We start from the raw sequence: 26,088 nt of genomic DNA on the forward strand, positions 1-26,088 counted from the left end.
ATATTCTTCAAGAAGAGGAGCAAGGGAGTATTTACTTCTACAGTTTCCTTTGCTCAAGGATTATTCTGAAGGTGTGGACTCCCTCCTGTCCCAGGGCTGTGTATGCAGCAGAGGGCCTGGGAGGTCTCTGCCAGCATCCCAGGGGGACAGTGTGGGTGGTCAGCAAAAGAAGGTTCACTCTGCTGAGGCTAGTGCGTCCAGCCACACCAAATGGTACCTGGCAGCCATAGCCATGGGCAAAGCCTTTCTGCCCGCTGACACCTTCCAGGCCTCGGTGCTAAGAAAACAAACCGCAGTTCAGGGAGATAAGCTCAGAGGGTCTGTGGTTGCCTGCTATCACCAGGAACCTGGCCAACACTGCATTGCAGAACTCATCCAGGGTCTGCAAACTCACGTTAAGGCCACACGTGTATCACAAAGATGGTCTTATTGACAGAAAGTACTAGTTCAGCCTGTGGCAGATGACCCACACCATTTCACAAAACTTTCCCCAAAGGCCACACGTGTATCACAAAGATGGTCTTATTGACAGAAAGTACTAGTTCAGCCTGTGGCAGATGACCCACACCATTTCACAAAACTTTCCCCAAAGGCCACACGTGTATCACAAAGATGGTCTTATTGACAGAAAGTACTAGTTCAGCCTGTGGCAGATGACCCACACCATTTCACAAAACTTTCCCCAAAGGCCACACGTGTATCACAAAGATGGTCTTATTGACAGAAAGTACTAGTTCAGCCTGTGGCAGATGACCCACACCATTTCACAAAACTTTCCCCAGAGGCCACAAGTTATTTCTGGAAAGAGATAGGAAACACCCTCTTCCCTATCCAGGTGCATACATACACAGACCTAGGCATGCTGAGAGCAGTCACAGTGCCAAGACAGCATCGACCGCCCTAAGATCCTCCCGGGCTGTCCCTGGAGACCCGAGTCAGTGGGATCTCTGATTAGGGGAATATTGGGATATGTGTCTGTTCAGAAAGAGAGGTGGTTGACTTCTCAGGGAGGACCGAGAGCAGGACCCAGCCCAATCCCAATGCTCTGAGAAATGGCAGCTGCAATGAGCTAGGAGATGTGGGTGTGCTCACACACTCAGCGACATGGGATGCGGGTACGGCTCACTTTTCATTCCAGGATCCCTTCCCCTTTTCGTTCTGTGTTAGCTTGTCAGCCCCTTTTTCTCGTATAACGGCACTTAGGAACATTTATTATACACCAGGCACTGGTGTAGGAACTTCACAAACATGCACTCACCTAGCTCTAAAAAAGTGAAAATAAAAATAGTATGAAATACATAGTAGTACCTCCCCCATTTTACAGATGAGGAAGTTGAGGCCCAAGAGGCCACAAAACGCACAGGTGAGCAGGAGAGCTGGGAGACTGGGCCTGTGCTCTTAACCCCAGGTGTTTTCTGTCCTGTGCCCCTTGGATCCGCCCTGAAGATTGGATGTGCCCTCAAGATCTTTCCTGAGCTTCCATGAGGTTCCTTGGTTGGAGTGTCTGATTCTAGCTGATTCTGTACAATTCTCTAGCTGTTTTGCATTTGCCCTGTTTCTTCAACTAGATTTTGAGAAACCCATGGGTCATGGTGTGGGCGGAAGCTTCCCAAGTGCCTCACATTGTCAAGACAGATTCTGAAGAGTGTGGACATTCAGAGAGTCCCCAGGCAGTCCTGGGATTTTGGACTCCGTCCATCGTCTTAGCCAGCTTCGGCGTCTTCTTTCACGTAAAGAAAAGACCATAAACAGCAAATCAGAAGTGGGGACCACTGTAGAAGGCAGGCACTGCAAGGGCAGGGGCACAATGCAGAGACCAAGATCATGGCTGGAAGGCAAGGCAGGGACTGCCATGTTGCTGTATCATGAATGTCTGCCTTGTCCCCGCAAGGGAAATGTCAATGATGTTCTGTTGAGGAAGGTAGCAAAGTGGGGTGCCTGGGTGGCTCAGTGGTTAAGTGTCTGACTCTTGATCTCAGGGTCGTGAGTTCAAGTCCCACACTGGGTTAGGGTTAGAAAAAAAAGTAGCAAAATGTGGAAGACACTTTAGGAGGTTGCGTTCCCTCATCAAACATTTCAAATAAAAATTACTGTTGCATCTGCAAAGTTGAGCATTAGTTGTCTAGACATTGTATGGATGTAGAACAGTCCAGTGTTGTTGGCAGGGCTGGACGAAGAGAAGGTGCCACTGTAGTTCTTGTCCCCTTAGCATCAGCCTAGTGCCGGACCATTTTGTGGGGTCCCTTCCTCCATTAAAAAAAAAAAATTAAAAATTCTGTCTTAAGCCTACACTGCTACAAAGATTAATATAATCCAGGCTTGATTCATTATTATGTCTATTATCATTCATTTACAATAATATAACAGTATCATTACTCAGTATTCTTTTATTCATTTTTTTTCCTTTTGATTAAAAAAAAATAAGAAAAAAACATTTTTTTGTGAGCTCCAGACCTGTGCCTACTGGCCCTACGGAGCCCGGGGCAGGTGGCCAGTTGATCTGGTGTCCCTATTTCTTCCAAGGACTTAGCGCACATCATAACTTTATTTTGAAAATAAGTATTAGAAGCAAATCTGACTTGTAGTAATTTGCTACACATAGAAACTATATTTTAAAAAGCAAAGGGCACATTTCATGCACGTTTTTTCCTTTCTTCTCTTTTTTCCTCCTATTCTTTTATCCCCTCCCATTCTTCCGTTTTTAAAAAATTAAAACTTTAAAATTATAAGACAGTTGTAGATTCATATGCTGTGCTAAGAGACAACACGGAGAGATCCCAGGTTGTAAGGATACCTTTTACTCAGTCTCATACAATCTTTCTTCCTTTGTAAGCCCAGCAGACATTACATCAAACTTTGTATCAAAACACAATTCTCAAACTTTCCTAAGTGTCCAGGACAAATCTTTACTTGTATTTAATAGATTGTCATTTGACACTAGTGACATGAGTTCCGAATGTTTTTTTTAAAGTCCTAAAACGTTTTAGATTATGATTAAATATGAATTCAATGCTCTATATTGTCACCCCTATTTTTCTGATTTTCAAACACTTCCGTGCCTTTCTCTAAATGTTTTGAATGAAATGTCAATGTCTCTTGTTCTTGAATGATCCTAACCTCCAGGAAATGACATTGTACAGGGTGGGGTGCTGTGACATTGAACCTGAGGCTTGGTAACACCTGGTAACATAGGAGAAAACAAGCAGGGGGTGCTCCTTCTCCCCTCCTTTTTTGGGGGAGGAGGAAATAGGAAATGGAGATAGTTCATGGATAGAGAGCAAGCTTTCTCAACCTCAGCACTATTGACACTTGAGGCTGGATAATCTTTATGTGTATATGTGGGGACAGTCCCCTGTGCCCTGTAAGATGTTTTAGTAGAATCCCCAGCCTCTTCCCAGTAGATGCCATGGCGCCCTCTCTTCCCCCTCTTCCAGTTGGAGCAACCAGAAATGTCTCCAGACATGGCCAAATGTCTCCTGGGGACAACATGGCTCCTGGTTGAGCACCACTGGCTCAGAGGGTCCAGAGAGACCTCCCCAGGGTGGTGGGAATAGGACCCTAAAGGATGTCTCCTGGTTTGTAGGGCCTTTTGTATCCTCGTTTCCTGCAAAATCCTCTGCATCCTTATTTCTGAACCGACCGCCCTGCCTCCCTGAGATCGTAGCGCACAGGCTCCGGGGCCAATGGCGTGGGTTCAAATCCCAGCTCTGCCAGTTGATGACCCCTAACCCTTGGTCTCCTTGCCTGTGAGATGGGAAGATGGGAATATACTAGAAGCTGCCCCACTGAACAGAGTCCATGCAAAGCACAGATCACAATGCCGGGCACATTGCAAATACTCCGTAAATGTTAGGCAGACACCCACACACACCAGACTCTTCCTGTCTTTGTGGCAGAAAATACGGTTATGTCTACCTTCACCCTACTTGGGAGGCCGTCAAGACTAGAGTAATCAATAAACTAGGGAGATTAACTGCCTTTTACAGAAAGAGGGGAGGCGGTGTTTAATCACTAAGAGTGCAATTTCTTGGCTCTGTGGGGAAGCCGGGTGAGAGCAATGGCCTGTAGGCCAGGCCTCATTGCGTTATTCCTAATCCCCTCTACAGCTGTTTGAGGTGGGCATTCATATCCCTCATTTTATGACAAGAAAATGAAATTCAGGGAGGCTAAGTCACTTACTCGAGGTCACGGCCCTCATCAGTTGCTAACTCGGGGGCCTAGCCCATGCCTGATCAAATTCAGACCCTCTGTTCCGTGGCTGCACCATGAGCTAGGTAGTAGACAGGTGAGAGGCAGGAAAACAGGCAGATGAGGTGGGCAGAGGGACCCCAGGCAAGGAGAGGGAGGAGACATTTGTCTAGAGAAAGACCGAGAGTGACCCACAAGAGCTGTTCTTTTAGCAGAGGGAGCTGAGATTCCTGGGTGGAGGCTAAACGGTGGACGGGAGTTCTGCCTCTGTTTTTTTTTTTTTTTGTTGTTGTTTGTTTGTTTTTTTTAGGGAACTTGAGAAGGAGAGAGAAGAGACAGATGTCAGAAACTCAGCAAGGGTAGGTGTATGGTGAAGAGTTGTTTGTGCTGTCTGCAATGGAGAGCAGAAACCTAATTGAGGCTGCTGCCCTTAGAAACGCAGCCTCAGGGAGTGTCCTGGGGCAGAGGGGTGTGGAGGTTTCTAGAAGAGTGCCAAGAGGAGGGATCCTGAATTCAGCCTTGGCTGAGAAGCCAAACAAGTATTTGGAAGCGAGTATGTTGGACCATATACACGCTTGGCTCTTTGATCTTCCTGGTGCCCATCCGTTTCAGCAGATCCCCCCTACCCCCGCCAGGCAAAGCACTAAGAGGTGAGCTCTCTGGGTGCTGGGAAGTGGGGGGGGGGCATGGGGACCTGGGGGGTGGGGCCAGAATAGCTTGGAATCCTTAAAAGCAAACATACCAATCTCTGACTCCAAGTCTTTTGGATAGAAAATCCAGCCTTTAGAAAATAAGCAACCATTGATAAACTCGGGGTAAATCTTGCCTGCTTTTGGCAAGGAGCACAATGGCCTCTGGGCCAGGGGTGGGGTGAGGCGGCAGCTGAGTGTGTTTGGACCATATTCCTCTTTTCAAAGGCCCCTGGGCCAGCTGGAGGCTTTACAAGGGCCCCCACTCAGGCCGGCCAGCAGGGAGTTGAAGTAATCTAATTTTAATTATGTGACAAAAGCATGAAGAATCATTTAAAGGTCTGTCAGGGAAAAATGGCTCCAGTCTGCCAGGAGTCCTTAGATGGTAATACAGAGACCCAGGGGCCAAATGCTGGGTTTTGGTGCTTAAAAAAAATTAAGTCCCATAATCACCAGATTGCACACTATTGAAAGAGAGAAAGGCTGAGAGGGACAGCCACGGCTCTATCAGATAAAGGCAGAGGCAACGATGAGAAAGCCAGCTGCAAGCCAGTAACTCTAAGTTGTTTGGGGGCTTTAAACAGTCTTTCGAAAAATAAGGTGAGTCTTCTCCATCCCTTTAAAACCAGCAAGAGAGCATTTCTGTGCACGGCAACGAACATGAATGGCTCCTAAAGCACTTTCAAGTATATTATTCAGTACAGTGATTTCGTTGGATCTTTAAAGAGAGTTTTTGGTCTTAAGTAAAAAGGATTGATTCTGAAATCCGATCGGTTTGAATTTGCCACTGATTATTTACGTCGAAATGAAAAGAAATGTCCTTCTGCCTAAGCCCTTGGTTCTAGCGCTCGGTTTTAAATGCTGGGAGCTTAGAGCCCAGAAGCACTTTTTCTCTGAATCAGCTGACCTTGACCAGAAGATCCGAGAGGACTGGATGCAGCTTAGTGTCACAGGACATCTTCCACCTCCATTAAATCGATGCAAAGGCAGTGTTGACATCACGGAACAGATTGAGACAGGTGGCTTCGTCAGAAATATTGCCACGTCTTTCTCGAAGGCAACACAGAAGTTGGCCTAGGCTCAACCCTGGGTACACGCAGTAAGGTTTATCGAAAAGGTGGTCACAAAAGGCATTCATTGGGAGGTAAGTGGGGATCTCTGAGGAGGTGGGTGAACAGATACAAAATTATCTTGCCTCATTGTGTCTTTCCCTCAACTGACCTCCCACCACATGGGGAGGTAGCCTTCCTGGGGTGCTTTCTAAAGTCATAGCTACAGGCTTTCCTGCCTCTACCTGGTTTTCTAGGAAGAAGGATAAAAGAAGCTGTTCTGCATTTTCCTCAGGGACCATGTTAGGGTGATGCTGGGTTATGTTTCAGTGACAAATAAAGCTCAAGTTCTCAATGGCTTGACATAATGAAAATGAACTTCATATACTCACTTCCCTTAGCAGCCCTTATCCATGCAGTGACTCTGGGGTCTGGGTTGCTTCCCTGCTAGAGCTGGGCCTTCTGTATCATCCAACTTCCAGATGACCGTGAAAGGGGAAAGGAGAAATAGAGGCAACTCACTGGCCTTGAACTGCGCAGTGAGTGACAACCATCACTTTTATTTCAAGTTCTTTGCCCAGCTATACTCATGGGGCTCCCAACCCAATGCAAGGAGGTGGGGTGTTATAGGAGAACCCACCAATATTTGGAGCATATTAACCATCTCTGTCCGCAAGGACCTTATTCAGCCCCATTTCCAAGAACACCCTTCGTGGTTATTTTGAAGCAAAAAGAAAGGCGCTCTTCAGCACAAGAATTGGGTTTGTATGAGATAGATAGTGGTCTGTGTTACTACTGACCAGCGAGAAACTTTTCCCTGCTTCTTGCCTAAGACCACCTACAAAATATTTTCAATTTGAGATTCCATGTGCAATTGAATGTTAAGAACACATGTTGTATTTCATTTGTATTTGTTTTCCAACACATGTTGTTTTGTTCGCTATACCAGCAAATCAACTAGTCAAACACACGTGGTAACTCTTGGCAGCTTATTAACAAAAATGCATATAAATGCAGAGAAGGTGAAGTGTGGGCTCAGGGACTTTGCATCTAATTTACAAGGAGAGCAGAAAGACCATGGGGAATCACCATAGCTTCTAAAACCAGGTTCCTGTTTAACAATACTTCCATATCTGGGACCAGTCTTGGACTGGTGATACATTCCAGGAGCAAGTGAAGGCACAGATCTTTCTTGACTTAACATGGGGTCACATCCACATAAACCCATCGCTAGTTGAAAATATCATAAGCCAAAAAGGCACTTAATGCCCCCCAAGCTCCTGAACATCAGATCTCAGCCTGGACTTCTCTACACGTGCTCAGAATACATAGACGAGTCTACAGTTGGGCCAGGTCATCCAACACAAAGCCTTTTTGATACTAAAGACATGAAGATCTCGTATAATGTATTCAACATCTCAATAAAAGGGAATGGTTGTGCGGGCCAGAGTGGTTGCGAATGTGTGGTCGTTCACCCCCACATGTCTCGCTGCCCGTCTCCTGTATCACGGGAGAGGGCCACACTGTATATCACTATTAAAACCCAAAACGCAAGTATGGTTTCTACTGAATGCGTATCACTTTTGCACCACTGTCGAGTTGAACCATTGTAAGTCGGGGACGATCTACACTTAAAAAGTGACTCCATCGTCTTATTTGGACTTTTCAGAGATCATGCCAAGAGATTCCTCTTAGCACATGGCCACACTCTTCTCTCTCCAATCTAATTCTCTCACATCCAAAGCTGGTCCCAAGGGTCTCCACAAAGAGCCCCTGTGGTTTTCTGGTCTCTCTTCCCTCTTCCCAGTGCCTCATCTAGATTTCCCGTCACTAGGGGAGTGGGGTGGGAAGCAGGTGGACAAGACAGCCCGACCTCCAGCGGTGGGGAAGGAGAGAGTCATCCCTGCCCATGTGCTAGTAATGGGTGCCCAGCTTCATCTGCCTGCCTTGCAGCTCGCTGAAGCACCACACAGATTCCTGTACTTGTCAATCCTCCCACAGTCCGCCTTCTTTAACACCTCCCCACCCCACTCAAAACCGGAAGGCCCAAATGCAATGTGTTGGCTCAGATGAGCCTTTGCAAAACAGGAGAGAGATGAACACTTTAAAGTGGGTGTAGAAATAATTTTGAAAAAGAAATTGAAAGCCGAATTCCTCTCAGCAGAAAAACATCTATTTTCTACTCAATCATGAAGAAAGACTTTAGTTTGTGTTTTGGTCCCTCCATTTTCTGATAAAAGGTCCCCCCACCATCTAAACGTAGAGTGTTCCTATGAAGCCTTTCCTATGCCCAAATGGTATAAAGTGAACAAGCAGTTACTATTAATTTGTCTGGAAACATTTTTGAGTGTCCCCAGACCTAAAAAATACCTTTCTTTGGCTTTTCTGATACCTTAGGATACATCTTGCTAACGGATGCACAAAAGAAATCAAGATAAAATCCAAATGCTCACAGACCCAGTTCAGGGCTCTGGGGGAGGGGGTGGGGGTGGTGGGTGGCACTGTCTCTGTAACAGCTCGCTGCCAAACCAATGCTGAGTGCTACTTTCACTGTTTCCATAAAAGTGAAAACTCTCTTTGGATTTCCTCCAGGGAGTAAAAACCATGTATGCATTTCATACTGCCTACAAAATAGAAGTAATAGGAATGTTCCCTATTGCTGCATAACAAATCACCCCCCAACTCGTTTGCTTACAACAACAACACACATGTATTTTGCTCATGAATCTACAGGTCAGGCAGGGCTTGGTTGGGGCAGCTAGTCTCCAGCTGTCATCAGCTGGGGCAGCTCAGCTGGGGCTGGGAGAGCCACTTCCAAGATGGCCGTCAGCTAGTCAACTGGGATTGACTGGGACCTTGGTGTCTCTACCTGTAGCCCTCTTTATAGGATGCTTGGGCTTCCTTACCACATGGCAGCTGATTTCCAAGAGTGGGCATGTCAAGAGACAGGAAGTAGAAACTGCCAGTTGCTTAAAACCTGGGCCAAGAAACTAATATAGTTATCTTTTCCTATTCTGTTGGTCAAATCAGTGAAAAAGTCTTCCGAGGTTCAAGAGTTGAGGACACAGGGCTCATCTCTTGGCGGAAGAGCTATCAGATTTGTGGCCATCATTAACTCACCACAGTAGACTACAATGTATCCTCTAACTACCTTTACTCATGGCAACTTTTGAAAACTGGCCTTTTCCTCTTATTGAAGCCGAGAGGTCCACCTTTAACCCAATTTTATCAGTGTATTCCATCGTTTTCAGTCTACCTAAGTCAGAGCCAGCTTCCCTCATGTCACCTTCTTTCTGTTTTGCTTGGATCTCTGAAAACCATGGCTCTTGGATTCCCAGTCTCTGCCATTTGGGATTCATCGATTCTGGGCTAGAGAACCTCCAGTATCCACTTGGTATTTTCCAACCAGTGACAGCTCAGTCGCTGCTTGCTTCTATGCCTATCTATATTCCTCCAGTGCTTTTTCTCACCCAATGAATAGGCTGAAACTAGCCCACTTTTAGGTCCTGGTCCCTCCTGGTCTTCCTTGTACTGCTGTAGTTAAGATGGAACATGACAGGGGCACCTGGGTGGCTCAGTCAGTTAAGTGGCTGCCTTCGGCTCAGGTCATGATCCCAGAGTCCTGGGTTCGAGCCCTGGATCAGTCTCCCTGGTCAGCAGGAAGCCTGCTTCTCCCTCTCCCACTGCCCCTGCTTGTGTTCCCTCTCTTGCTGTGTCTTTCTCTGTCAAATGAATATATAAAATCTTTAAAAACAAAAAAAGATGGAACATGACAATTATCTCTTGAAGTAGCTCCAAACTTTTTGCACACCTGTCTTTCCTCCTTTCCACATTTTTTTACTCATATCAAAAAAGTTTAGAATTATAGAGTTGGAAGGAGACTTACAGTCCATCTAGAATCTACCCCCAAGTTTTACGGGTAAGCAAATCTGGACTCCTTCCTCACATTTCCACCTGGGTTTCCATTTGAATTCTGGAAATAAGTTTTTACTTCGTATTGCTAAAGTCACTTTCCTGTTCTTCTGATCAAAGCATGCATTCTCTGAAAGGGAGGGAGAGGAGGAGGAGAAAGGTAGAGAGGGAGAAGAATGAGAAGACAAACCTTGTTTCGTAAATTGGTTAGTGAGTTAAACTGAGTGGGGTGTGATAGAAATAAGTTTCCAAGTTTTTCCTATATTGAAAGAAAAATAAACCTACTTACAAATCATTTGAACATGTTCACATATTTGTATGCTCTTTGTGTTTTCTCCTGAGCAGTTAACAGTTTAATAAAAGCAAAATAACATTACTGCTTTCCTGCTACACTATTAGGAAGAGAGAGAGTTTCAGGGACAAGGATAATACAACTGTGGGTCTGTGCCTTGCCGAGCCTCATCTAGCGATGGTAGCAATCTGAGCTAGCAACACGTGTTTGCTTCCAAATTAATGGAGGTGTATAACGCAGGTGAGTAGGAAGCCGGGAAGGAGGCAGGTATCTGGCAAAGCAGGGGGGCCCTTGCCTTTGACCTTGATTTTCCAGTTAGGTAGGCCAGAGGTGAGTTCAGTGTGCAACTGGGCTGACAGACAAGGGAGGTCTTCAGTTGATGGAGAAGAGGTTGCTTCATTTGACTTTAAAATTAGGATCTACAATCATTTTACACTCTAAATGTTGTTTTCCTGTCACAAAATCCAATGGCTCCACTCTACTTATGAGCACTCTACTTACCTTCACAGAAATCCCACTCCCTTGAGCAGCGTGGTGTATACAGCAAGCACTCCATGAGTGCTAAGGATTCCTCACAATTACAGGTGTGGCACTAGGCCCCGCAGACAGAAAGTCATACACACGAGCCTGGATCTCAAGGTACTGATAAATAAATCTGTAGTTATTTAAAAATATGTTAAGTATAACGATCGGTACCTTTCAAAATGTACTGTTTCAAAATCAGAAAGAATGATATTAGTGTTCATTAAGAATCATGCTCAGTAAACTTTTCTGGATCCATTTTAAACATTTCCTTCCTTGTTTCAGGCTTCAACTTTGGAAAGCCAGAATAATTTTCCCTACCACAGCCTCCTCGGTCATGCCCCATGCTGGCCCCTTTGTTATTTTTATTATATAGACTCAAAGAAGCATAGCCTTTCAGAGCTGGAAGGAACATTGGAGACATATCCCTTTCCAATTTTCTCTTTGAAATGTGTGTCATGTTACTTTCCATTCCGTTATGTATATTATGCAGCTGTTCAAGTTCTGAATGTGGGGAAGGTCACTGGTATAAATAGGATACCTCACCAAATGGGGAACGTGCTCCTGGGACTTTTGGAAGCCAGAGAGCTCATACTGTGAGTACCAGTCACCGTCACTAAAATGGAGATTTACTGTTCCCCTTGCTGCTTGGCTGTGGCAAACGGACTGGTGGAAGGGATTACAGAAATTGAGGGGAGGCTGACAGGGCACTCAGAAGTCAAGCCCTTTGCCAGGTTAATGTCCTAAGACTGGTTTGGTGTTTCTCAGGTCCAGGTCCTTGGAAAGGGTTTGGAAAAAAGTTCTGAATAAGCAAATTAATGTAACGATTATGGTAGTACACAGGCTCGTCTCCCAGTATGATTAACTCACCTCAGGAGTGCAGAAAAACATAATCCAAGGTGTTAACATGCTTGTGAGTCCTCAGCAATACAGTTTCTTCAGAGACCTGGCATGTGGCCAGGATGACTAAATCAAGTTAATGTCTGTATTAATTTCACCGTATTTGTGCTACACTATATTTAAGAATTGTTGACTGATTTTTCTTATTCCAGAGACTATCTTATAATAAGTGTATGAATGATCGGAGGAACTTTCTTAACTTTGGAGCCTGCAAATTGGCAAATTCACAGTGGAAAAGAGCGGCATGTTCAATCACATAATAATGAAGAGCATTAGTTTCTCCAATAAATGTTTAATGCACTGCCACTTTGTGACCCGCTCTGTGCTCACTCAATGCTCCAGGCTCTGAGACACTTAATCATGACATCTCTCTGCGTTGGAAAATAAATAAAAAAAACAAAGCATAAACATAGTGGGAAAACACTTGTATGAAATCGGCCAAGGGCTCTTATATTTGCTATATAAAGTTCAGTAGAGTATAATTTAAGATACTGATATGGTGCCAAGCGAGGTCATTAAAACGTGAATAAGTTGACAAAAGAATAAGAAATTAACAAGTTAAAACCTAAACAGAAACAGGAACCGAGAGGACTAAATGGGAACCTGAAACGTTTAAACCTCTGGTGCCCCGAGAGCATTTGCTGAGCCAGGTGAATGTAGGCTTAGGTGTTCTATGTTTCCTGGTTCTGCTATTGTCTGGAGAAGGCTAAATCTACTGATTAATTTTAGGATTTGTTAATTAGGTATGTAAGGACTTTTATAGAATGGGTAGAACATATACAAAGTACAAAATAATATGGTTGCTATAAGTCAAGATGTATTACTAATTAATTTAAATATAAATGAACTAAGTGCCCTTTTATGCACTTTTTTTACGATTTACTTATTTATTTTGGAGACAGAGAGAGCATATGCACAGGAGCGTGAGTTGGGGGGAGGTACAGGAGAGAATCTTTAAGCCTGCCTGCCGTGTGTGCAGCCCCACATGGGGCTCGATCCCAGGATCCTGAGAGCAAGACCTGAGCTGAAACCCAAGAGTCAGATGCTTAACTGATTGAGCCACCTGGGCAACCCCCAAATGTATCTTTTTAATTATTTATTTTTTAAAAAGATTTTATTTATTTTGACAGAGAGAGAGAGAGAGATATCACAAATAGACAGAGGGGCTGGTGGGGCAGGGGAAGCAGGCTCCCTGCTGAGCAAAGAGCCCAATGCGGGGCTCCATCCCAGGACCCTGAGATCATGACTTGAGCCAAATGCAGACTTAACCCACTGAGCCACCCAGCCCCCCCAATGCATTTTTGACAGTATAACTTAATCTTCTAATCTCAAAGTATAAGAAAACATATTGACAGAAATGTAAGGAAAAAGGAGGTAATTCCAGTCTTAGCAGGAGGTTTTCGCATAGACCTCTCTGTATTTCATAAATTTAGCATGTAAGAATTAGATAAGCTACAGAAGATTTTAATAGCCTTATTAACACACTTGACCTAATGAACATAGACAGAAAACTGTCCCACCAACTGCAGGGTACATAATTTTTCCTGGCACATGTAGAACATTTATAGCAAAGGACCAAACAGAAGTTCACATGGTAAGCCCTGACAAATTTTGAAGAAGTGAAATTTTACAGAGCTTGGTTCCAACTGCAATGTAATTAAGCAAAAAATCAATAATAAGAACGAGTGGAAATTAAAAAAACACACACACACACCTCCACGTAGTAAGTGGATTAAAGAAGGAACTATAGGCTGGGGAGGAGGAGCAAGATGGCGGCGTAATAGGAGACCTAGTATCGTTGGGTCCAGGGAGTGCAGCTAGACAGTTATCAAAGAGTTCTGAACACCGACAAACTCAACAGGAGATCCAAGAGAAGAAGAGCAGCAATTCTAGGAACAGAAAAACGACCACTTTCTGGAAGGTAGGAGGAGCAGAGAATTGAGTCCGAGGTGATATATGGGAAGAGAGATGGGGGGCAGGGGGTGGGGAGGGAGGCTCCTTCAGTCACTTATCGGCAAGTGAGAGATCCACAGGGCCTGAAATCAGAATATTTAGAAGTCTGCTCCACTGAGGGACGTAGCTCCAGAGGTTAAGCGGGGATGGAGCCCTCGTGGGGACAGTGTGATCTCAGGACCTGCGGGGTCACAGAAAGACCAGGGGCTTCTGAGTGTGGCAGAGCCCCCAGGTATCAGAGTGGGGGAGGCTGCGGCAGAGACAGAGTCGAGAAGGGGGCTCTCAGCTTGGGGTTACCTAAAACCGTGACCCGAGGCACAGTTGGGGCCACTGCTCTCTGAGCAGGGACCCCACAAGTGGCAAATCCGGGAGACTCACCATCCTCCTCTGGGAGAAGTAGCTCAGGAGCACACGACAGGAATCTGCTGGGTTTGGAGCGGATTCCTGTCATGTGCTCGGATTCGGCCCAAACAGGGCATGGCCAGAGACCAGGGAGATGGTAGGGATTAACGGCTTTTCTCTGAGGGCGCACGGAGCAGTGGGGCCCCAAGCTCTCAGCTCCTCTGGCCAAACACTAGGCGGCCGCCATCTTTATTCCCGCCCTCCAGAGCTCTACGGAAAGCGCTCAGGGAACAAAACCTCCGGAGTGCGAACCCGAGCAGATTGCTTAGCCCGGCTGCTGGCAAGGGTGGTACAATTTTGCCTCAGGCAGACATTTGAGAATCACAGCAACAGGCCCCTCCTGCAGAAGATCAGCAAGAACATCAAGACCAAGTTCACAGACCAATGAGAACTTCAGATCTTCCAAGCTATGGCAATATAGCACATAGAATTCATGGTTTTTCAAAGTTAAATTTATTTAATTTTAATTTTTTTCTTATTCTATTTTTTAAAAAAATTCTCTTTTCCTATTTTAATGTTTTTTTAAACTATTTTATCTTATCAATACCTTTTTAAAAATCTTTAATTTTTGTTATACTCATAGTCTATCCCTTCATTGTATTTAACCATATTTTTGTATACATAATGGTTTTACTTTCTTTAAAATTTTGGGATACAGTTTCTTCTAACAAATCAAAATAAATCTAGCACATGACTTTGTTCGAGTCTCCAGCCTGAAGACATTCTTTCCTTTTTTCCTCTCTTTTCAACTGATTTCTTATCAATTCCTTTTTTAGAATATTTTAAAATTTTCATCTTTACAGTCATATTCCATCCCTTCATCATATTTACCCTTATTTTTGTATGTATGTAAGTTTTTAATTCTTTAAAATTTTGAGAGGCAGTTTCTTCTAACAGACCAAAATACACCCAAAATCAAGTGTGTGGCTCTGTTCTATTCACCAGTCTAATATATAGATATATAGATATAGATATTATTTATTTTTTTCCTCCTTTTCCGGTTTTGGGTCTCTTCCCATTTGATTAGTGTATATTTTCTGGGGTCATTGTTACCCTTTTAGTATTTTGTTCTCTCATTCATCTATTCTTATCTGGATAAAATGACAGGGCAGTAAAACTCACCTCAAAAAAAAAAGAACAAGAGGCAGTACCAACCACTAGGGAGCTAATCAATACAGACATTAGTGAGATGTCAGAACTAGAGTTCAGAATGACAATTATCAAGGTGCTAGCTGGGCTCCAAAAAGCCTGGAAGGTACTAGAGAATCCCTTTCTGGAGAAATAAAATCCCTTTTCCAGAGAAATAAAAGAACTAAAATCTAACCAAGTTGAAATAAAAAAAGCTATTAGTGAGGTGCAATAAAAAATGGAGGCTCTTACTGCTAGGATAAATGAGGCAGAAGAGAGAATAAGTGATATAGAAGACCAAATGATGGAGAATAAAGAAGCTGAGCAAAAGAGAGACAAAGAACTACTGGACCACGAGGGGAGAATTCAAGAGATAAGTGATACCGTAAGATGAAACAATATTAGAATAATTGGGATTCCAGAAGAAGAAGAAAGAGAGAGAGGGGCAGAAGGTATATTGGAGAGGATTATAGTAGATGATTTCCCCAATATGGCAAATGGAACAAGCATCAAAATCCAGGAGGCAAAGAGAACACCCCTCAAAATCAATAAAAATAAGTCCACACCCCGTCATCTAACAGTAAAACTTACAAGTCTTTTTTTTTTAAAAGATTTTATTTATTTATTTGAGAGAGAGACAGTGAGAGAGAGCATGAGCAAGGAGAAGGTCAGAGAGAGAAGCAGACTCTCGCGGAGCCGGGAGCCCGATGTGGGACTCGATCCCGGGACTCCAGGATCATGACCTGAGCCGAAGGCAGTCGTCCAACCAACTGAGCCACCCAGGAGTCCCAAAACTTACAAGTCTTAGCAACAAAGAGAAAATCCTGAAAGCAGCCCAGGACAAGAAGTTTGTAACATACAATGGTAAAAATATTAGATTGGTAGCAGACTTATCCACAGAGACCTGACAGTCCAGAAAGGACTGGCATGATATATTCAGAGCACGAAATGAGAAAAACATGCAGCCAAGAATACTATATCCAGCTAGGCTCTCATTGAAAATAGAAGGAGAGATAAAAAGCTTCCAGGACATACAGCATCCTTTCTTGATCAAAACTCTTCACAGTGTAGGGATGGAGGGTACATACCTCAATATCATCAAAGCCATCTATGAAAAACCCACCGTGAATATCATTCTCAATGGGGAAAAACTGAGAGCTTTCCCCCTAAGTTCAGGAACAGGGCAAGGCTGTCCACTCTCACCACTGCTATTCAACATATAATAGAAGTACTAGCCTTGGCAATCAGACAACAAAAAGAAATAAAAGGCATCTGAATCAGCAAAGAAGAAGTTGAAATCTCACTCTTTGCAGATGATATGATACTTTATGTGGAAAACCCAAAGACTCCACTCTGAAACTGCTAGAACTCATACAGGAATTCGGTAAAGTGTCAGGATATAAAATCAATGCACGGAAATCAGTTGCATTTCTATACACAAACAGCAAGATAGAAGAAAGAGAAATTAAGGAGTCGATCCCATTTACAATTGCACCCAAAACCATAAGATACCTGGGAATAAACCTAACCAAAGAGACAAAGAAACTGTACTCAGAAAACTATAAAGTACTCATGAAAGAAATTGAAGAGGACACAAAGAAATGGAAAACCATTCCATGCTCATGGATTGGAAGAACAAATATTGTGAAAATATCCATGCTACCTAAAGCAATCTATACATTTAATGTAATCCCTATCAAAATACCATCAATTTTTTTCAAGGAAATGAAACAAATAATCCTAAAATTTATTTGGAACCAGAAAAGACCCCAAACAGCCAGAGGAATGTTGAAAAAGAAAACCAAAGTTGGTGGCATCACAATTCCAGACTTTAAGCTCTATTACAAAGCTCTCATCATCGAGGAGTCAAGATGGCGGAGAAGTAGCAGGCTGAGACTACTTCGGGTAGTGGGAGATCAGCTAAATAGCTTATCTAAAGATTGCAAACACCTACAAATCCAACGGGAGATTGAAGAGAAGAAGAACAGCAATTCCAGAAACAGAAAATCAACCACTTTCTGCAAGAAGATCAACGGGAAACCCAGCCAGGACCAAGTTCACCTACCAAGGAGAGCGGCGGAATTCCAGAGGAGAAGAAAGCAAAGCACGGAACTCATGGCTTTCTCCCCATGATTTTTTAGCCTTGCAGTTAATTTAAATTTTTTTTCTTTTTCAATTTTTTTTTCTTTTTCTCTTCTTCTGCTGAATTTTTTTTAACTTTTACCGTTTTCTTTTTTTAACGTTTTTTAAATAGTTTATCTAATATATATATTTTTTTCCTCTTTTTATATTTTTTCTTTATCGGCTTTCTTTTTTTAATAGTTTCTTTTTTTTTTCTTTCTTTCTGAACCCCTTTTTATCCTCTTACTCCCCCCTCACAATTCGGGATCTCTTCTGATTTGGCTAAAGCATATTTTCCTGGGGTTGTTGCCACCGGAAGTTTTAGTATTTTACTTGCTCCTTCATGAACTCTTATCTGGACAAAGCTCTCATCATCAAGACAGTATGGTCCTGGCACAAAAACAGATACATAGATCAATGGAACAGAATAGAGAGCCCAGAAATAGACCCTCAACTCTATGGTCAACTAATCTTTGACAAAGCAGGAAAGAATGTCCAATGGAAAAAAGTCAGTCTCTTCAACAAATGGTGTTGGGAAAATTGGACAGCCACATGCAGAATAAAACTGGACCATTTCCTTACACCACACACAAAAATAGACTCAAAATGGATGAAAGACCTGAATGTGAGACAGGAATCTATCAAAATCCTTGAGGAGAACACAGGCAGCAACCTCTTTGACCTCAGCTACAGCAACGTCTTCCTAGACACATCACCAAAGTCAAGGGAAGCAAGGGCAAAAATGAACTACTGGTACTTCATCAAGATAAAAAACTTTTGCACAGCAAAGTAAACAGTCAACAAAACCAAAAAACAACTGACAAAATGGAAGAAGATATTTGCAAATGACATATCAGATAAAGGGTTAACATCCAAAATATATAAAGAACCTATCAAACTCAACACCCAAAGAACAAATAATCCAATCAAGAAATAGGCAGAAGACATGAACAGACATTTCTGCAAAGAAGACATCCAAATGGCCAACAGACACATGAAAAAGTGCTCCACATCACTCGGCATCAGGGAAATACAAATCAAAACCATAGTGAGATATCACCTCACACCAGTCAGAATGGCTAAAATTAACAAGTCAGTAAACAACAGGTGTTGGTGAGGATGTGAAGAAAGGGGAACCCTCCTACTCTGTTGGTGGGAATTCAAGCTGGTGCAGCCACTCTGGAAAACAGTATGGAGGTTCCTCAAAAATTTGAAAATAGAGCTACCCTATGACCCAGCAATTGTACTACTGGGTATTTATCCTAAAGACACAAATATGGTGATCTGAAGGGACACATGCACCCAAATGTTTACAGCAGCAATGTCCACAATAGCCAAACTATGGAATGAAACTAAATGTCTATCAACAGATTAATGGGTAAAGAAGATGTGATATATATATATATATATATATATATATATATATACACACACACACAATGTATATATATATGTATACATATATGTGTGTACACACACACACACACACACACACACACACACACAATAGAATACTATGCAGCCATCAAAACCCCCTAAATCTTGCCATTTGCAATGATGTGAATGGAACTGGAGGGTATTATGCTGAGTGAAATAAGTCAACGAGAGAAAGATAATTATCATATGATCTCATTGATATGAAGAATTTGAGAGGCAGGGTGGGGAAGTAGTGGGGTGTAAGGAGGGGAAAAAATGAAACAAGATGGGACCAGGGAGGGAGACAAACCATAGGAGACTCTTAATCTCAGGAAACAAACTGAGGGTTGCTGGAGGGTGGTGGGATAGGGGTAGGGTGGCTGAGTTATGGACATTGGGGAGGGTATGTGCTATGGTGAGTGCTGTGAATTTTGTAAGCCTGATGATTCACAGACCTCTACCCCTGAAACAAATAATACATCATATGTTAATAAAAAAGTAAATCAAGAAGGAACTATAAAATAGAAATTAGATAATATTTTGAACTGAGTGATTGTAATACTAGTATATGTTTAGCTGCTTGTGAAATGCAGTTAACATATTTTATAAAGGAAAATTTTAAATCTTAAATATATATTAGATAAGAAAGCACTTGAATTTCATGAGCTAAGCATTTGTCACAAGAAATTATCAAACAATTAGCAAAATATCCTCTTCCCACACAAAAAACTACAAGGAAGGAAATAAAGTACAGCAGTAAGTAAAATAGACAATAAATGGGGAACTCATAAGAGAATCGATAATGCAAGAACATGGTTCTTTGAAAAAAAATACAACAGTGACAAATGTCCAGTGAAATGCATTAAGAATAGCAACAAAAAAGGGGCAACCAATAACAGAAATGGAAATGAGTTTCCACCACCAATGCTATAGTATTTTACAAATAATAAGAAAATATGAACAAATTTGTTCTAAAATTTTTGAAACTCTTGAACCTAACCTAATGACCTCATTTCTTACTTCACTGAGAAATTTGAAATAAATCACAAAAGAATTTCCAGAGACCTCTGCCACCCAACTCATTTCCTATAAGACTCTTCTTTGCACCCACAAACGTCCTGCTTATTAATATAATGAACTTATCCATGCTCCTAGGTCTAAGCACAATCCCTCCATTTGTGCACTATATCCTACCCATCTCTTCTATGTAAGGGCATTGCTTTATCAATTCTCCCCTCCTTGTTATATATTTGATTTTTTCTCCTTACCAGGTTATCTCCATAAGCGTGCAAACATATGCTTATTTCTCTATCCTAGGGGAAAAATCCCTCTCTTTGCCCCAAATCACTCCCATCTACTCTCTTCTCACTCATGCTTTTCTCCTACCACTCCTCTGAAACAGTGCTTGTGGGGGTCATCTATGACCTTGCTAAATCAAATGGCCAACCTCTGCCCTCATCTTTCTGAACCCATTGATAGCATTTGACAGAGGAAGAGTGCATTTTTTTCTTTCATCTTGGAACACCTTTTTCTTTGACTTCGAGGACAGAACAGGTACCTACTTCACCATCTGCCTCACTGTTTCCTCATTCCCTGTCTCTTTTGCAGATTCCTCCTCTTCACCCCAAACTCCTAATGTCGGGGTTCTTCAGAGTGAATCCTTGGTCCCTCTCTTCTTATTTTTATGTACACTTACTTCTTGGCAATCTCATCTGGACAATTTATTTTAAATACCATTTATAAGCTGATTATAAATACCATTTATAAGCAGAGTATTAAGTACCATTAATACTCCCAAATTTATATTTGCAGCCCAGACTTCTCTTTCAATTTCAAGATTTAACTACCTAGTTGACAATGCTACTTGACTGTCTAATAAAAACCTTAAAATCAACATGTACCAAAAGGAACCTGAGATTTTTATCTGCCAAATGTGCATTAATGTGTGCATTTCCAGTGACACATGTGAAAAAAAAATTGAAGCCAATTTTATCCTCCTCCCGAGTCCTTACATCTCACATATAATCCCTCAGGAAATCCTGTAGCCTCAACCTTCAAAATATATCCAGAATCTAACCACTGCTTACTACTGCCACTGCTATCACCCTTCCCAGAACCACCCCCATCTCCTTCTTGGATTACTGTAATAGCCTCCTAACTGGTCTCCCTATTTCCAAGCTTACTAACTTATAGTCTATTTCCAACTCAGCTGCCAGAGTGGCCCTTTTAAGGTGCAGGTCAGATCACATCAAGTCTCTGCCTGAAACTCTTCAATGGCTCCCCAGGTCACTCAGAGAATCCAAAACCCTTCAGGAGTTGACAGAACCCCACATGATCTAGCCCTTCAACATTCTGACCTGGTCACCTACTGGTACTCCCATTGCTCCCTCTAGTCCAGCCACACTGACCTTTAAACTTACCCTTTCCCTTCCCTATTCCTAAATATTTTCCACCAGATAGCCACAGAGCTAATACCCCTTTTCTCTTTTAACTCTTTTCTTAGCTGTTGTCTTTTCTGCAAGACCTGTTCTTATCACCCTGTTGCACTACATCCTCCCAAACCATCTTCACATCTCCCTGTCCTCTATCCCTTGTTCCATTTTTCCTTATTCCATAGTACTTTTCATCTTCTAACACGCTGCATAAGACTTTTGAATTTTGTTCAGTTATTCTTTTATGTCTCTCCCTGCTAAAATTTACACTTCAAGAGAGCAAGGACCCTGGTTTGTTTTGTGGATGTGGAACTGTGCCTGGCACATTGTAGGTGCTCAATAAATATTTGCTAAGCAAATTAATGTGTAAAAATGTGAATTCCTACAAAAATCAAATCCATTGATATATTTGTTCCCAACAATGTTTTAAAAAAGGACAACACATCATGACCAACTTAGGCTTGTCCTAAGAATACAGGGTGACATCGGGTGCCTGGGTGGCTCAGTGGGTTAAAGCCTCTGTCTTCAGCTCAGGTCATGATCTCAGGATCCTGGGATTGAGCCCTGCATCGGGCTTTCTGCTTGGCGGGGAACCTGCTCCCCCTCCCTCTCTCTGCCTGCTTCTCTGCCTGCTTGTGATATCTGTCTGTCAAATAAATAAGTAAAAAACTTAAAAAAAAAAGAATACAGGGTGACAACATTAGACAAATCAACTGATATAATTAACCATTATATTCTTAGGGAAGATACATCATATTTTCTTGATAGATTAAAACACTGATAAAATTCTGCACCCATTTATAAGAACAATTTAGAAAATACTTTAAAATAACTACTAGAAGGAAACTTTCTTATGTTTTTCAGGATATCTAAAAATTCTTTAAAAATGAAAGGTTTCCCTCTGTTTGGGATCAGACAGGGATATCCACTCTCATCACTTCTATCCATCAGAGGTTCAAGCTGAAGTAGTAAGACAAGAAAAAGAAATAAAAGGTATTAAGATTGGAAAGTAAGAAACAAAACTGTCATCATTTGTAAGTGATATGATAACATATATAGAAAATGCAAAAAACTATACAGCTCAATTATAGAATTAATAAAAGAATCACCAAGGTTGCCAGATGCAAAATTAACACACACCATTTACTTGTACTTCATGTGCTAGCTGCAAACCAGAAAATAAAGAAAAAAGATACTTCTAACTTGAACATACAGCAGACCTAAGAATAAATCTAACAAAAGATGTGGAAAAGATCTTGTGTGTGTGTGTGTGTGCACGCACACGTGGGCGCAAAAGATCTTTATAGAGAAAATAATAAGACTTTATTGAACATTAAAGAAGACCCATATAAATGGAAAGCTGTACCATACCATGTTCATGGGTTGAAAGATTTGGTATCAAATATGTCAATTCTCCCTAAATGAAGCTGTAGTCCTTTCAGTCCTAATAACAATTAGGTCAGATTATCTATTAAGATTGATTCACTGCTTTAAACTATAAGGAAATGCAAAGGATACAAAAATAATGAAAACACTCTTGAAGGAAAACACAAGGGGTGAATTTGTCCTTCCATATGTTATAAAGCTACAGGAATTAGATAGTGTGGTACTGATGCCAGGACTGAAAACAGACAGATAGACTAGAATAGAGAACCCAGAAACAGATAAATGGTCATATAGAAAGTTGATACGTGACTGCTGTGGCTTTGTGTATCAGTGAGGGGAAATTGAGTTTTTCAAATGATACTCCTGGGATGAGTAGTAATCCATACAGAAAAAAGTAAAAGTGAACCCTCATTCATATCATACATAAAAATTGAGTCCCAGTAGATAAGAGATCAAAATGCAAAAAGCAAAATTATAAAGCGTATGAAAGATGGGAAAATGTCAACAATCCAAAAGTAGTGAAGAATTTCTTATTCATGGAAGAGAAACTTGCTAATTTTAACTTTAATAAAATTAGGAATTCTGTTAATCAAAAGACATCATAAAGAGACTAAAAGCACAAAACACAGAATAGAAAAAAAATATTTGCAACATGTATTATCTGAAAGTCAGTCTAGGATCTTGAATATATTAAAATTCTTATGAATTAATAAGGAAAAAATTGAGAACTCAGAAAACAAATGAGAAAAATTCCTGTATAAAGGGACACTTCACAAAGAAGGAAATAAAATAGCCAACAGACATATGAGAAGGTGCTCATCCTAATTAATGTTCAGGGAAATATACTTTAAAGCCACAAATACAATCTACATTTTACTTACCGAATGAAAAATACAAAATAAAATGCCTAGATTCCTTTTTTAATTAAAAAAAAAAAAGTCTACATTTTAAATATGTTCCCTAGGAAATTTTGTATTCGTTTTAAAGTTTCAGAATTATCTTGTCCACAAATTATTAAAATCAATGCTGCATATATTTTTTCCCCTTTTTTAGGTGACTTACTTATCAGAAATGAAATTACCGGGGTGCCTGGGTGGCTCAGTGAGTTAAGCCTCTCCCTTCAGCTCAGGTCATGGTCTCAGGGTCCTGGGATTGGGCCTCACATCGGGCTCTCTGCTCAGCAGGAAGCCTGCTTTCACCCTCCCCCACCTGCCTCTCTGCCTACTTGTGATCTCTCTCTCAAATAAATAAAATCATTTAAAAAAGGAAATGAAATTACTGCATCAAAGGTGCAGGAACCAAAGAATTACATAAATGGAGAGATGTTTCAATGCTCGTGAATGGGAAGACGCAGTATTGTCAACATATCAGTTCTTCCCAACTTGATCTATAGATTCAGTGCAGCCCTAATTACAGTCCTTGTTTTTGTGGAGAGAGCAACTGATTCTAAAGGTTATATGGAGAGGCACACGACCTAGACCAAGCAACACAATACTGAAGAACAAAGTTGGAGGCCTGTACTCTACCTAACTTCAAGACTTACTATAAAGCTATGGTAATCAAGACAGTGTGGTTTCGGAGAAAAAGATAGACAAGTAAATCAATAGCACAGATTAGAGAGCCTAGAAATAAACCCCCAGAAATACAGTCAACTGATTTTTGACAAAAGAGCAGAGGCAATACAATGGAGCAAAGATAGTTTTTTCAACAGATGGTTCTGGAACAACGGAAAAAAAAACCCACAACGGAAAAAAAAAATTCTAGACACAGTCATTACATCCTACCCAAAAATTAACTCCAAGTAGATCACAGACCTAAATGTAGAAGGCAAACCTGTAAACCCCCTGGAAGATAACAAAGGAGAAATCCAGATGACCTTGGAGTTGGTGATAATATTTTAGATACAACACCAATACATGATCCATGAAAGAAAGAACTGAAGAGCTGGACTTCATTATCATTAACATTTCCTGCTCTGCCAAAGACACTGTCCAGGGAATGGAAAGATAAGCCACAGGCTGGGGGAGAAAATATTTGCAAAAGCTATACCTGATAAAGGATCTTCAAAATGTACAAGGAACACTTAAAACTCCACAATAAGAACATGACCCAAAGATCTTGACACCGAACCAAAAGGAGAGAGAGAGAAGATGGCAGGTGGCAAATAAGCGTGTGAAAAGATGCTCCATGTCATATGTCATCTGAGAAATGCAAATTCAAACAATGAGCAATCACTAGACACCCAACAGAATGGCCCCAATCCAAAGCACTGACGACATCAAATCCTGGCAAGGATGTGGGGCCACAGAATCCCTTACTGGAGGCTGGTGGCAACGCCAAATGGCTCAGCCACTTTGGAACATGTTTGGCCATTTCTTTCAAAACTGAATGTGCTGTTACCATATAACCCAGCAATCATGCTCCTTGACATTTTCTCAAAAGAGTGAAAACTTATGTTCACACAAAGCCTGTATGCTGATGTTTACAGTAGCTTTATTCATAGTTGCCAAAATCTGTAAGCTGCCAATATGTCCTTCAACAGGTGAATGGATAAATGAACTGTGACACGTGGTGACAATGGAACATTATTCAGCACTAAGAAGAAATGAACTATCAAGCTGTGAAAAGATGTAAAGGAAAATTAAATGCATGTTACTAAGTGGAAGAAAACAATCTGAAATGGCCATGTTCGGTATGGTTCCCGCTGCACAAAATTTTGGAAAAGGCAAAACTACAGAAACTGTTAAAAATCAGTGGATGGGGGTGCCTGGGTGGCTCAGTGGGTTAAGGCCTCTTCCTTTGGCTTGGGTCATGATCCCAGGGTTCTGGGATAGAGCCCAGTATTGGGCTCTCTGCTTGGCAGGGAGCCTGCCTCCTCCCCTCTCTCTGCCTGTCTCTCTGCCTACTTGTGATCTCTGTCTCAAATAAATAAATAAAATATTTTAAAAAAAAAATCAGTGGATGCCTGGGGTGAACAGGAGGGAGGGATGACTAGGAGGAGCACAAAGGATTTTTAGGACAGTGCAACTAGTCTATATGATACTATAATAATGTATATGTGCTATTATAACATTTGTCCAAACCCATAGAAAGGACACCACCTATGGACACCATAATGGAAACTATAGTCTTTGGGCTGTAATGATGTGTCACTGTAGGTTCATCTGTTGAAACAAATGCACCATTCTGTGGGTGATGTTGTAAGGGGAAGGACATGCATGAATGGGGACAGGAAATATATGGAAATACTCTGTACCTTCTGTTCAACATTACTGGGAACCTAAAGGTTCCTAAAGAAATAACATCTATTTAAAAAAAATTTTTTTAAAGGTGTGTGAAAATGTTTTTGTAAATCTTGATTCACATCCCCAAATAGGGGGTAGAGATTCCTATGGCCCAGGGACCTGATCACTGGGATATTAGAATGCAGCGTTGGAGGAGCCAAGTTTGAAGATAGGTACTGGGGGTCGGGGGTGGCTGGAAGTTAGGGGAACTACATGAAGGAAGCAGGAGGATAAAATTAGCTGGCTGTGAGAGCATTTGGTTCTTGGGAGAAGGATAATGGTCCTTCTGTAGGCAAGTCCTTTACCTCTGTTCTGGCTCAGTCCTCCGCAGACTTCTCAGAACCACATTCTGAAAGATGCACAGACAAAGAACTATTCCGAGAGGCTTTAAAACACAATAATTCAACAATACAC

At 41.7% G+C, this 26,088-nt stretch overlaps 1 long non-coding RNA gene across 1 annotated transcript; it reads left to right on the top strand.

Moving 5' to 3' along the window:
* Positions 1-4,527: 4,527 nt before the first annotated feature.
* Positions 4,528-25,199, top strand: LOC125103216 (uncharacterized). Its single transcript, XR_007128322.1, has 3 exons — positions 4,528-4,838; positions 5,507-6,021; positions 24,933-25,199. It is a non-coding gene; the product is annotated as an uncharacterized LOC125103216 (long non-coding RNA).
* The last annotated feature ends 889 nt before the right edge of the window (positions 25,200-26,088 follow it).

This window comes from Lutra lutra, chromosome 6, assembly GCF_902655055.1.
Source record: "Lutra lutra chromosome 6, mLutLut1.2, whole genome shotgun sequence".
NCBI classification, from domain to species: domain Eukaryota; kingdom Metazoa; phylum Chordata; class Mammalia; order Carnivora; family Mustelidae; genus Lutra; species Lutra lutra.